An 8,532-nucleotide genomic window follows, 5' to 3' on the forward strand; every position below is an offset into this window, starting at 1 on the left:
CCTGGCTGTCCTGGAACTCACTCTGTAGACCAGGCTGGCCTCGAACTCAGAAATCCGCCTGCCTCTGCCTCCCGAGTGCTGGGATTAAAGGCGTGCCCCCACCGCCCGGCCCACACTTGCTTTTCATTGCAATGCTGTTCACGCTGTCCCCTCTCTCCTGAAGCCTGCGCTGTCCTCCATGGCCTTTGTGTTGACTCTTGGCACAGGAGCCCCTGCCTGCCTGCCTGTCCTTGCTCCCTGCCAGCCCTTGACCCCAACAGGCAGACTGTGCTTCTCCGGGTACAGCCTGCCTTGCCTGTCCCTACTGCTGTCCTCCCACTGCCTGATCCATGCCCTCCCCAATGGCAGACCCCTCCCAGGCAACCTCAAGGCTCAGCTACCACCTGCCATCCCTAGGATTCCCTCCCAGATGTCCCAGACAGAGTTAGATGCCTGCTAGGATCCCTACAGTCCCTCGCTGGGGCGGAATCCCGCCACGGGCTTCTTGCAGACCTGAAAGCCCAGGAGCTAGCTTTACTCACTTTCTAATTACCTGAGATCTCAGCTGGGTGAGTGTTGATGGACTGACTGACTGACAGACAGACGGACAGATGGTCTGGAAATGAATGGTCGAGCCAAGCACCCTATAAACAAGTCACAGCCCCAGCCTCATGCCAAGCAGCAAGAGGTGGTTGTCCCCCACGCCACGCCCCTCCCCCAGGACGCCCAGAAGCTAACCTGGAGGGCTGCAGGCTAATAGCAGTTTCTGAACATGAAAGGGCTCAGCCATGACTGTGACTCATTTTCAGCCATCCTGGCATCCCATCTGGACGTCACGAGGGCTGGGTGGGGTCTGAGGACCTGGGAGGGAGGGGTTCACTTTGATGGGCATCTGCGCCAAGCAAACTTCATACACAGCATCTCTCTTAATGTTCACAAGAAGCCGCCGAGTCCCGACAGCGCTCTCATTTTACAGGGGCAGGAGGGAGAACCCCATGATTAGCATGACTCACCAAGGACAAGAAGGTGCATAGTAACTCACACTTCAGCCACTATGGCTCATGAGCCAGACCCTGTCCTGACTGGAGATGATCCTTTGAGTTGACCATTGACAGAGGCAGGCTCTGTAAGAGCATTTCACGGCCATCCCAACACTCCAGTCCCTATAGTGTATAGGCTGTGGGTGAGGGGCACACTCGCCCTGTGTGCAGAAGAGCCAGGGCTCAGACAAGGGCAAAGCAAAGGTCTTTACATTGGAAATCAGGCACCTTAGGTCCCTCCACTTGGGAGGAGAGCATGGGGGCAGATCTGGGGTACTTCTGTAGGTCAGACCTGCAGTTTCCCTAAGGAAGCAAAGCAAATTTCCTCTCTAAGGGATAGGGGTTGGGGTCCCCTGGGAGGGCATGAGGGTGGACCAGATACGACGTTACTCCTGGCCCTGGCAGCCATGTCTCACCACATATATCACAGTAGTGTCAGCCACTCCTGTGTGTGTGTGTGTGTTATTTGCACACACATGCCCAAACATACATGTGCTCGTGTTGTGTGTGCATATCACATATTTCCTAAATTTAAAAATACTATTTGTGTGAGATGGGGTGGGTGGGTGGTGTGCACACCTGTTAATGTTTCTGACGAGCCTGCTGCAGGCATCACAATGACCCAACTGTGAAGAGTTGTGTCCTGTACCCTGCCCTCACCCCTCACAGGAGTGAAAAGAAATAAGGAAGTAAAAACCGTGGAGAGCTGACGGTGGTACTCACTCATCCCGAGGAACCAGGGAAGGCTGACTGGCAGTGGGGACACCCAGTCTCTTCAAAGACCAACCAGAGCTGAAAACGGGGAAATGCCTACAGGAAGGGCTACAAGGCAAGCCATGACTGGGATGCCGGGGGACTCCAAGAACAGGGTTGCGGGTACGTTTGGACAGGAACATCCATCTGCCTATACCTGATCCATCCTACGCTCACCTGCTTACACATGACCATGATTCCTGAGAGCCTTCACCTGTCCCATCTGACCCCAGAGGAAAAGCCCCATCTCTCTGGGCTTGGCTCTGCTGCCTCTAGCGGGGTACGGACAATGCTGTCCTCACAGGGGTGTGACACACCCGAGACAGTGTCTGTCACGTGGTGAGGGTGATACTGCATGAGTCTGGCTGTTGTTGAGGTAAACACACAGTTCCTGTCCTGGAGGCTGAGACACCAGCACAAAGGCCACAATAAAACCCCTGTTCCTGTTCTGCCTGTATTACCCATATAAGTGTATATTCATAATTTAAAGTACAAACACATTTAGGTCTCATAAAAAGCGTATCTGAGCCGGGCGTGGTGGCGCATGCCTTTAATCCCAGCACTTGAGAGGCAGAGGCAGGTGGATTTCTGAGTTCGAGGCCAGCCTGGTCTACAGAGTGAGTTCCAGGACAACCAGGGCTACACAGAGAAACCCTGTCTCAAAAAAACAAAAAAAGGGCTGGTGAGATGGCTCAGCAAGTAAGAGCGCTGACTACTCTTCCAAAGGTCCTGAGTTCAAATCCTAGCAACCACATGGTGGCTCACAACCACCTGTAATAAGATCTGATACACTCTTCTGGTGTGTCTGAAGTCAGCTACCATGTACTTATGTATAATGATAAATAAATCTTAAAAAAAAAAAAAAAAACCCAAAAAAAAAAGAAAGAAAGAAAGAAAAGCGTATCTGGAAGGCACCATCATATCCATAATGATTAATCCCCAGGGGGAGATGGCAGCCTCCTACCTCTCTAACTGCTGGGGCTGGAATTTGAACTCAGACAGTGTGGTTTTACACAAGTCCACCCAAACCTCAGGCTCCGTACGGGAGAGCAGGTGGGCCCAGAGACTGGAGCAAAATACCTCAGACTTCACAGCAACTTGGAAGACCCTCCATCCGCAGGTATTACATCCTCAGGTTTGTTCTGAGGCCTTCAAGGCCAGCAGGGAAAGAACCCTGAACCTTTGCAAAGAAGCCCTGGTGAACGGGGTCTATTCTTACACACCCGCCCCCCACTTACCCCACAGCACCCAGGGCCAGCACCAAGCATCGTTGGGACACCTACAGGGAGTGGCACCATCTGTGTTTGGGGACCAAGTAGACATGGCTCTTGAGAGCAGCCAGGCCCAGCATGTGGCCTAGAGCAGCCCAGTCCTGCTGTGGATCTGGCTGCCTGCTCCTGCAGGGCTCACAGTAGGAGAGGCTTTGCTCTGCTTAACCGGGGGACAGAATTCTCTCTCTCTCTCTCCTTCTTTTTGGGTTCTCTGTGTAGCCCTGGCTGCCCCCAAACTCACTCCGTAGACTAGGCTGGCCTCGAACTCAAAGATCTTCCTGTCTCTGACTCCCAAATGCTGGGATTAAAGGTGTGTGCCACCACTGCCCACCCTTGTAACCTCCCCCACACACAAAAGAAAATTTAAAAAATTAAATTAAAATTAAAGAAAAAAGAGTCATTGAAGTGGTATTTGTAGCTGCAGTGTGTCACATGGTATATCTTTTTTCCCCAAACAGATTTACTTGCGAATGTTTATTGGGATGAGTCTGGTTCGAGGCCTCTAGTTTCTGGTACACCATCAGTATTGGACCCTTGTGGAGACTTCTCTCAGATATTTGTAGCCCAGAGTCATAGAGACCCTGCAGGTACGGTTCCGAAGGACTGACCACTTCGCGTTCTCCAGAGGCTCTCAAATGGGGTAAACGTTAGGGCAGGCTAACTCCGAGGATCTGGGCCTGAGTGGTAGCTGAAAGTCAGAATTCGTTTTATTATTTACTTCTTCAAAAATTCATAGCCGGGCGGTGGTGGTGCACGCCTTTAATCCCAGCACTTGGGAGGCAGAGGCAGGCGGGTTTCTGAGTTTGAGGCCAGCCTGGTTTACAGAGTGAGTTCCAGGACAGTCAGGGCTACACAGAGAAACCCTGTCATGAAAAACAAAAAAAAAANAAAAAAAACAACAAAAAAAAAGGGCTGGTGAGGTGGCTCAGAGGGTAAGAGCACCCGAATGCTCTTCTGAAGGTCTGGAGTTCAAATCCTAGCAACCAGTGTACTTACATATAATAAATAAATAAATCTTAAAAAAAAAAAAATTCATTTCCGCTGGGCGTGGTGGCGCACACCTTTAATCCCAGCACTCGGGAGGCAGAACTGGAGACGTGGTGGCGGTGGTGACAGGGGAGAGAGTGGGTTAACCTGCTGTCATTACCCAGTAAGGTGTGCAGGGTGGTGTGCAGCATCCTGGAGCTTGTGCAGTTGCAGACTCAGGTCCCGAACCTGCCACCTGGTCAGGCCACAGGATCACCCTGGCTCTGTGCAACGACGGAGGCCCAAGATGAGGAAAAGGTCAGTTTCTGGATTGGACCTCCTGGAAGGACCACCATGGTCCATGATGCCACCAGAGGCCATGTTGGTGTCTATGGTCCATGCTGCTGCCCCAGGCTGGGATGAAGTCTGAGATCTACTTGGATGTAAGCAGTCTGTGCCTCTGACTGAAGATTTGGTGATGTCCTCAGGTTTTGCGGCCTCAGGGGGCCACTCTGATTCGAGAGGCTTGTGTCGCCATCTGAAACCACGATGAGGCCCAAAGTCCTCCTGAGGGCTGTGACTGGATCAGTGGTCCAGATCCAGACAGAGGCCAGAGGCGATGGTGATGTCTGTGGCTCACGTTACCACAGAAGGCTCCACGGATGTCTGTGGGCCATGCTGAGCTGCCCCACAACTCCACTCGGCTGCCACTATACCAACTCAGCTACCACCCAGGCCCAGATCCTCGGAGTTAACCCGCCCTAACGTTTACCCCATTTGAGAGCCTCTGGAGAACGTGAAGTGGTCAGTCCCTCAGAACCGTACCTGCAGGATCTCCACGACTCTGGGCTACAAACAAATATCTGAGAGGAGTCTCCACAAGGGTCCAGTACTGATGGTGTACCAGAAACTAGAGGCCTCGAACCAGACTCATCCCAATAAACATTCTCAAGTAAATCTGTTTGGGGAAAAAAGATATACCATGTGACACACTGCAGCTACAAATACCACTNAAAAAAGGGCTGGTGAGGTGGCTCAGAGGGTAAGAGCACCCGAATGCTCTTCTGAAGGTCTGGAGTTCAAATCCTAGCAACCAGTGTACTTACATATAATAAATAAATAAATCTTAAAAAAAAAAAAATTCATTTCCGCTGGGCGTGGTGGCGCACACCTTTAATCCCAGCACTCGGGAGGCAGAACTGGAGACGTGGTGGCGGTGGTGACAGGGGAGAGAGTGGGTTAACCTGCTGTCATTACCCAGTAAGGTGTGCAGGGTGGTGTGCAGCATCCTGGAGCTTGTGCAGTTGCAGACTCAGGTCCCGAACCTGCCACCTGGTCAGGCCACAGGATCACCCTGGCTCTGTGCAACGACGGAGGCCCAAGATGAGGAAAAGGTCAGTTTCTGGATTGGACCTCCTGGAAGGACCACCATGGTCCATGATGCCACCAGAGGCCATGTTGGTGTCTATGGTCCATGCTGCTGCCCCAGGCTGGGATGAAGTCTGAGATCTACTTGGATGTAAGCAGTCTGTGCCTCTGACTGAAGATTTGGTGATGTCCTCAGGTTTTGCGGCCTCAGGGGGCCACTCTGATTCGAGAGGCTTGTGTCGCCATCTGAAACCACGATGAGGCCCAAAGTCCTCCTGAGGGCTGTGACTGGATCAGTGGTCCAGATCCAGACAGAGGCCAGAGGCGATGGTGATGTCTGTGGCTCACGTTACCACAGAAGGCTCCACGGATGTCTGTGGGCCATGCTGAGCTGCCCCACAACTCCACTCGGCTGCCACTATACCAACTCAGCTACCACCCAGGCCCAGATCCTCGGAGTTAACCCGCCCTAACGTTTACCCCATTTGAGAGCCTCTGGAGAACGTGAAGTGGTCAGTCCCTCAGAACCGTACCTGCAGGATCTCCACGACTCTGGGCTACAAACAAATATCTGAGAGGAGTCTCCACAAGGGTCCAGTACTGATGGTGTACCAGAAACTAGAGGCCTCGAACCAGACTCATCCCAATAAACATTCTCAAGTAAATCTGTTTGGGGAAAAAAGATATACCATGTGACACACTGCAGCTACAAATACCACTACAATGACTTTTTTCCTTTAATTTTAATTTAATTTTTTAAACTTTCTTTTGTGTGGGGGGGGAGGTTACAAGGGTGGGGCAGACATGGGAGGGCTGGGAAATAAGTGGAGTTGGGCACATGATGAGTTCCAGGACAGCCAGTGCTACACAGAGAAACACTGTCTCGGGAAAAAAAAAAAAAAAGAAGAAGAAGAAGAAAGAAAGAAATGTTAGGATTGGAGAACAGGATTGTGTGCCTGCATGTCTTTAGGCTCGCCACCTGCATGCAGTGCCCTCGGAGGCCAGAAGTGGGAGTCAGATCCCCCAGAACTGAGGTTACAGGCGGAACATCCCTCAGGATGCTGAATTCCCCCCATACGCAATGGTGTGGTATTTGCACGTTGACTGTGTACAGCCTTCTAAAGACCTTAGGTCATCTCTCTATGATCTCTGGCCAGTCCCTAATACAATGCAATTACTGTGACCCAGTCTGGGACGGCCTGGGCCTGTTCAGCACAGGTAAAGGCTGAGGATAGAACCCAGGATCCCAGGATCTTACCAGTGCTGGGTGTTCAACCGCTGAGTCACACCCCAGCCCACTTACCTTTTTATTTACCCCAGCCCACTTACTTTTTTATTTACCCCAGCCCACTTACCTTTTTATTTATTTTAATTGTGTCATTGTTGTGATGATGATGATGATGATGATGTGTGTGTGTGTGTGTGTGCACGTGTGTGATTATGAAAAGTGCACAGGTGTTCCAGGAGGCCCTTTGGAGATCAGAAGTCCACTTTTAGGGTCACTCCTTCCACCATGGGTTCTGGGGATCAAACCCAGGTTGCCAGGCTTGGGATGAAAGAACACAAGCTAGTCAAACGTTCTTCCATTCCTGTACCTCCCCAAGCTTTTTTCTTTTCTTTTTAAAGAATTGTTTATTTTATGTGTATGAGTACACTGTCGCCCTCTTCAGACGCACCAGAAGAGAGCATCAAATCCCAGCAACCACAGGGTGGCACACAACCACCAATAATGAGATCTGATGCCCTCTTCTGGTGTGTTTGTTGGAGTTGAAATGGGGGTCTCATTTCTCAGGCTGACCCAGAACTCATGACCCTCCTGCCCCAGGCTTCCCTTGTGCTCATTTATTGAGCCAAATTCTGTTGTGCACCCCTGAATTAAATAGTTAAAAGACCACCGTCTCCCTCTTGAGGTCTCTTACAGAATAGCTTGGGAATCCTGCTAGGTGCGAAGGAGGCCCCCTCTGGTGGGCCTCACGGCCATCGCCTTCCCACTTCCCACTTCCTGGGCTCCTGGAAATGGGAATGGATGCAGTTTGTGGGTTCAGTGTGACCACTAGCCTTAAGGCACATGAGTCATCGCACAGCCTGATGCCTGGCCTCCAGATCTAAGGATGTATAGGTCAGCGCCGGTCCACACCTTGCCCACATCGTGAGGCATCTCCTTTGAAGTCTAAGTGTCCTCTCTGCCAGCTGACCTGGGACAGGACTATCCTGATGAGCCAGATGACAGCTAATCCCATCGAACCTCACACAGGACAAGGGACCCGGAGCTCTTTCCTACCAGGGCTCTCCAGTCATCTACAAATTTGAACCCCTTGTCCCCAGTTATGGGAGAAGCAGTTTTGAGAGTGGGTGACCATAGCCAAGGACTGAGGGTGCTGGGACCTGGTAACTGCTCAGTTGACATAAACTATCTCTCTGTGTGAGCCCCAGACTCCCCTGCTTTGTGAAAATGAGGTGTGGCAGCCTGCAGCCCTGAGACTGTACCCTCATTAACCTCCTTTCCTTCCTGGGCAGAGCTTGGATCCTCAGGAGGAAGGTGTGGAAGATGATGAACCCTGAAGGGTCAGGACTAAGTCTTTGCCTTGGTGATGCTTTCCAAAGCGACGTGAGGAAGTGAGTTCTGGCCAACTCCGATTAGACCAGTTAGAACTGCACCAAGAAACTGTAACCTGCGTGGTCCTGACTTTGAGAGGGTGTATCTGTCTGTCTGTCCACTGACTCTCAATCTGAGTGGGCTGACAACTGATTTCCTAACTGGGCAGGAGTGGGTGAAAGATTAGTTTCCCCAGAGTGAGGCTGAAAGGTGTGAAGGGCCCAGGAACTCTGCCACCGCTGATGGGCACAGATAGGGAAGGCCTGCCAGAGGAAAGATCTGGAGTCAGACCCCAGCCGTCACATCTCTAACCCACTCATTTTGCTTCTGCTCCTGAAAGCAGGGAGTCCTCCCCACTCCTCCTTCACCATCCCCGGCCAACCTGGTTGCGAGTATTTCCTCAAAAACATGGCCTCCCAGTTGCCTAGCTCTGGGGCAATGGAGAAATTTAAAGACATCTGTGGTCACATAGCAATTTTGAGGTCAGCCTTGGTGACATACAGCCCTTCTTTTCCTTTCTTCCTTTCTCCCTCCCTCCCTCCCTCCCTCCCTCCCTCCC

The sequence above is a fragment of the Mus pahari genome, chromosome 17 (genome assembly GCF_900095145.1).
Source record: "Mus pahari chromosome 17, PAHARI_EIJ_v1.1, whole genome shotgun sequence".
Classification (NCBI taxonomy): Eukaryota; Metazoa; Chordata; class Mammalia; order Rodentia; family Muridae; genus Mus; species Mus pahari.